The 6000-nt window shown below is 46.6% G+C and overlaps 1 long non-coding RNA gene across 1 annotated transcript in view; it reads left to right on the forward strand.

The window, feature by feature from the left end:
* Window positions 1-5677, forward strand: part of LOC140216646 (uncharacterized) — a 40300-nt gene extending 34623 nt beyond the window's left edge. Inside the window, exon 3 of the long non-coding RNA XR_011893216.1 lies at window positions 5448-5677. This is a non-coding gene — a long non-coding RNA (uncharacterized lncRNA). The remainder of the gene's footprint in view (window positions 1-5447) is intronic.
* The last annotated feature ends 323 nt before the right edge of the window (window positions 5678-6000 follow it).

A 6000-nucleotide genomic window follows, 5' to 3' on the forward strand; every position in this document is an offset into this window, starting at 1 on the left:
GTACATTCAGGCAACCTTGCCTGAATTTAAAGACTTGGGTTCGACTCCACCAAGCAACAGATTATTGCGCCTGGAGGCGCAATAATCTACCAAGTCCGCCAAGTCCACCGATGAGTACGTCTGGTAGTAGGAATGAAGGAAAAACGGTTTATTTTACGCTATGTACACTGGCTCAAGATATGGAAGCCCACTTCAGGCAGGTGCATATTAACGATTGAGTTCACAACAGGACCCGTCAAGCCCACCTTGCAGCAAAAGTCTCCGCTTTTAACACCGTCGTCTTCCCTAGGTGACTTGACTAGAAAATTTGATGACTGAATCACGATCAATCGCAATCATCTAGTCGGTCTCAAAATCCTGCCCATGATATCGCAGCGTTCCGCCGAACTCTGCCTCCTATTTTGCACCTTCGCCCTCGCATATGAAGCAAGCGTATATTAATCTGGGAATGTGACGATTCTCACAATGGCATGCCACGTTGGCGCTTTTCATCATTAGATCAGGTTGCCAGCTTTAGGTAAAGGGGTCTTTTGTTGACCCGTAAACAGTCGGCGTCAACGCTGCGTTGACTTCTGGATAGGCGCTGATGAATTGGGGGGAGGGGTCGCCTCGTGGTAAACGTCTAATGAATGCCCTTTGCTGTGTTGAGACGTAACAGACCCTTCCGCCGCCAGGAGATTTGACCTGAGGGTGACCAGCTGTCAGGTTGCCCGAAGCGTCGATGTTCCCTTCTGAAGTGACGACTGAGGACCCACTGCACCTTGAGGGTCCGAGTACTTGCGTCATTGCCGCATTGTTCCACACACACACACACACACACACACACACACACACACACACACACACACACACACACACACACACACACACACACACACACACACACACACACACGCACACGCGCGCGCACGCACGCATGCACGCACGCACACACGCACGTACGCGCACACGCACGCGCACGCGCACACACACACACACTGGTCGTGCCCGAGCCACACGCCTATTGGACTCTATGATGGCAGTATCATTTTACAAAGTTCGTTCTCTCTCTCGATCCCTCCCTTTCTTTTTGTCGTGGTCAGCTCTTGGCAAGCCAAAAATAATTTCCTATGTCGATAAGATGGATAATACGTTTTGTAAAAAGAATACTTCGGCTTCGTTGCCTAAAATACCTGGCTCCCACCGTCTGCACCCTCACTCTAGCTGCCTTTTCTATACTTCAACCCGAAGTTGTATTCCTTCACTTATGTGCCTCGAATATATTATCCAAGCCTTCACATGGCACCTACTATGCACAAGCAGTCTTTGTCAGAGGTGCTGAGCGCCTATTCTCGCGGTGTCAGCTCTTACAACGGAGCTGTTTACCTGATGGACCTCTATGAATGAGCCGTATGCGTGGTATTGTAGGGGGGTGTCTTGGTTGGCTGACGTCCTGGCGGGCTAACGACAACGTGACCACGGTTGCTGGCGTCACAATAGAATATGCATTCTCCGCACATGTCTGCCGAGGCAAGCACAGGCCGTGAAGGCAAGCCTTTCCTCTCAAAATATTCGACATATTCCGAATAAGGTTTCGCAAATTTTCCACTTTTGTGCGACTCACGCTGTAACATATTCTTTTTATCGTGTGCAAAGGAGCCGCACTAGAGAAATAACCAAAAATGTGACGTAATTCACGCGCTTGAAACTCCACGAAGATGTGATACTTGATGAAATACTTCATGTCGAAGCGTATTAAGCAAATCTTGTATAATGCGCGGTACTCTTCGGTTGGTAATTATGGATTTCCGATTTGGGGTACCGCATCCTCTAGCAATATCAACCGCTTGCATCTCCTTCAAAAGAAAGCGATTCGAAATATTGTGAAGGCGCCGCAACTAGAACACACTGATCTGATCTTTAAGGCACTTGGTATAACCCCCCTTGCCCAGTTGTACCAAACTTTACTCCTCCGACGCTATAAAGCAAGTGTTGCGAAAAAACTTTTATGTTACAGCTGTCCGCATTAAAACGTAAAGACCCTAAGCATTCAACACGAACTAGCTTGAAATGGTTTGTACCTAAGACCCGCACTAATTATGGTTGTCAGATGATGTGATGCACCCTCCGGCATGTAATAAACAAACATTCTCAATCGATGCAGGTGTAGCTAAACAATGCCAACTTTGTTATCTGAAAATGTTTTCACGCTGGATCTCTGTATGTTTTCGTGTACCACTGTCAAGTCTCTGTAGGGTGCGTCGGCCTCGTCAAGCCTTCTCATTGGCTTTTAGGCGGCACATCCAACATCCGAAAGATGTTAAATAAACATGTTGTATTGTATTGTATTATTTCAAAATATTTCCGCGCACGTTCTAAGTGATGCTCAAAACACTCCTGTGTTATGAATACACGAGCTAGAGACGCATCAACGCTTTCATTCTCTGTGTCCGAGCAAATGAACGGTAAAAACACTTTCTCAACTTTGCAGTTAAACAGCGGCTCTTCTAAATACGCGTTTTACCTTCAAAGATAAATCTCGCGATACTTTACGAGAAGTGAACTGATACTGAAGCGTGCCAGCACAAGCTTCTAACAAACAAACTAGACTTGGCGTTGCAAGCGCAACTGGCAAGAAAATGAAACCTATCTGCCTAAACGGAAGAACGACAGATCGAGAAACAAAAAATTCCAGAATTTATTCACGCGCAAGCTATCCTTTTCAGAATATCAGTGAGCTTCTAGAACAAACAGTCTAAACGAAGCTCGAAACTTGCTTCTCGAAACAATCTCGTCGTGGAGGTCTCTAAATATTTAGCCAAGCTCTAAAAATAAAGACGCATACAAACTGTTGCCTCCACAAAATGTGGAGTCGTTATTCATTCCGAATAGGCGATCGTTGTGCCATCTCTCTAGGCCGTACTAGACGCAGGCGCAGTTTGAAAGCACTTGGCGGTCTTGTTAATCAGGGAATACAATTGGCACGTAAGCCCCATTCCCGTCCCTATAGAACCCCGACACCTGACATAGTGGCAACATGACTTGTAGACACTGTAGTATGAATTCACTGCCTATTATGACTATTTCGCGTCACCTTACCGCCGCAATTTCTTGTGTCGCACAGGTTGCACCTTGAAAAGAAGTCAAGGGGGGGGGGGGGGGGGGACATCATTGCCCCCCGGATTTTATCCTCCTCCGTGCCGAACCTCACTGTCTTTTTTTTCTTTGTCTGCGGCTCGGACGCGCTCTGAGTAGAAACATTCTAGACGACCAACGCGCCTTTGTAACATTTTCCCTGCGCTCCCCACAGGTTTTGGTGGCTTTCGCTTTGTTCGGATACGTTGTCTTCTCTTTGGCATTCCTGAATCTCCGACGCCTCTTTTTCTTAGCACTAGTTCTGGTGATCATTCTCGAGTGCCTTTTCTTTGTTCCCCTTGGTGGCTCCTGTGCCTGAACAACACCCGGGGAAAGCGGAAATATTTCGGGCTTAACTACTTCTCCGGAGCTACAAGTTTCATTCTCTATTTACGCACTTTGATCATCGTCATGACTTATCTGCTGAGCTAGTTAGTGTGCTGTGGACCTCGTCAAATCCATGACCTGGGCTTCCGTAAACGTGCACTCACTTTTATTCAGTAGCGACTCTGAGCTATTCGAGGAACGGTAAGGGCATCCTTCCGGTAGCCCTTTGGAGACTGCTGCTACTGTCTCGATATCTCCGAAAGGTCCCTTAGTCTGTAATTTTGCCATCAGCAGGCACACTGAGTCTTCGCTGACGGTCTACCTTATCCAGGTGCATTCGGGCACTTAGTCTTCACTTTTCACATACCTCGGGTGGACGACGTCCATGGCGGCCACGGAGTCTCTGAGTACCGTACACTCTTTGCCTTTTACCGTTTGATCCGTCATCTCCGGGTTTCAAAGATCGATGCTAGTCAGATGAGTGCTCATGCAAGCGAATACTGGGATTTAATTTGGACAGTTCCCGGTGAAGTGGCCAGTTTCCTTACATTTACCCATGCCAGATGAACTCTAGATTCGAGCTCTTCCGAATGATTGTTTCTACCCGCGTTAGGCGATTTCACTACGCCTTCATTGCGTGCTGAACTGCGACTAGTGTCGTCTCATTTTTTTGTTTTGGTTTGCAATCCTCGCAACAGATCATGTATGACCTGGCAGGCGTTCCTATAATGCTAGTGTGCACAGCTTAGACGCGGAACAAGAAACGGTAACTAATCGCTTCAAGAAGCAAAGCATTGACGAACGCTACTCTTTCATGACATGCTAGCCCCTTAGTGAGGGCGAGGGAACTGAACTGACGCAAATCAGGCATGGTATAGTGTAACAACTCCTTCTGCTCTAATCCTAACTCTCTTGTCACTGGCCATTAACGGCAAGCAGATTACATAAATATGTGATCAACGTGCCACTCAGTCACTTAAGAAAGCCTGGAGAGGAGTCGCAGTGCAGGCAAATCTTGATAACAAACGGTCCCTAACGCGCTCATTCTCAGGCACACGTGTACGTGTCTATGTTTTAATATATTGTTGGCCGCTGCATTTTCAACATAGTGCTGACCTAATTTTATTGCGATATAAATTATACGGACTATCCAGGCGCGTTTCTGCCGTTGGTGTCGTCGTGATGTTCCGTATAATGTCCAAGGGCGATAACATCGTCGCCGCGCACCGTATGCTGTGTGTGCGAGGAAAAGCGTGCGAGTGTGAACCTACGATGGCGGCTCAATGCGACGGTGGCGTTTTCATCCGGCGATGGCGTTCTGAGCCGGCGGCTGCTGTGTGTACGGCACAGCCGCGCGGACCCCCTCTTCGAAGCGATCTGCGATGGGGACCCCGAGCGCTGAGTGCTGATAGCTTCGTGTGTGCTGTGTTTTCGTCGGTCAGTTCGCGTTGAAGCGGGAAGCATCACGAATGCCATTTCGCTGGCTGCTGCCGCGAATCCTCACTCCAGCACTGCTTCAGCGGTCATCGAGTGAGATGTGTTCATATTTGCTTCTACCCGAGTGCCACCATAATTGTTAATTTATTTATTAACGAACGTTTACAAGCTTATACGACCGATAAAACTACTATCCTCACTTTGCGAAGCTGGCTGGTAATTTGCATTTGCCATCGATTCCTTGCCTTTTGCATGCAATTGCAACTATTTAATCCAATACCTAAGATAACGAGAAGTAAAATAATGACACGTATTATATAAATGCATTATTTATTCGCAAGTTACCTTGAAATGCGGCAAGTTCATTAGTCTAAACGCGATGAAGCCACTTGATAAGTACTGCATTTGAGCATTACATTGTAGAAGCTGTAAAAGCTTCATAATCAGATGGAGATACGCGGTCATAGAGGCGAAACAAAAGAACAAGCTAAGGCCATGACATAAGCAGCACTTGTCAATCTGAAAGGCCACCTAAATAACCATTGCATTCTTCTTTTTTTTTTTTTCAGGCACCAGTAAATTAAACAAGTTGGAGCCTGATGCAGGTGGCGATCTCGTTGATGATGAAAGGGGGTTTCAAACCATGTTTCAATTGTTTCAACATTGTCGAAAAGGTATGAGCAATAGATTCATTTGTCCGAACATTTGTCGCTCTACAATTTTATCGCGTAAAAACGAGCTTTAGCAAAACAAAGTGTCCGAACAATGGTCTATAATGCAATCTGGAAGAAGCAGTGGATTTGCGCAAGATATTTTTGTGTATGAAAAGTTCCGCTTCATCCGCCACTCCAACCATAAATTTAAAAAGAGTGGTCTTCATAGTGCCCGTGCATACATCGATAGTAGCATGGGTAAGGTCAAACCTGCCGTGGTTGCTTGGCGGCAATGGTATTGCTCTGATAATCACGCTGTCGCAGGATAAAATTGGAGCCATGGTGGTCACATTTCAATGGGGGCGAAATGCAAAAACAACGCGTCTACTTAGATTTAATTGCACGTTAGAGAAGCTGAAGTGGTCAAAATTAATCGGGAGCCCCCTACATCTGCGTGCCTGGTTTTGGC

Source organism: Dermacentor andersoni, chromosome 3 (assembly GCF_023375885.2).
Source record: "Dermacentor andersoni chromosome 3, qqDerAnde1_hic_scaffold, whole genome shotgun sequence".
NCBI classification, from domain to species: Eukaryota; Metazoa; Arthropoda; class Arachnida; order Ixodida; family Ixodidae; genus Dermacentor; species Dermacentor andersoni.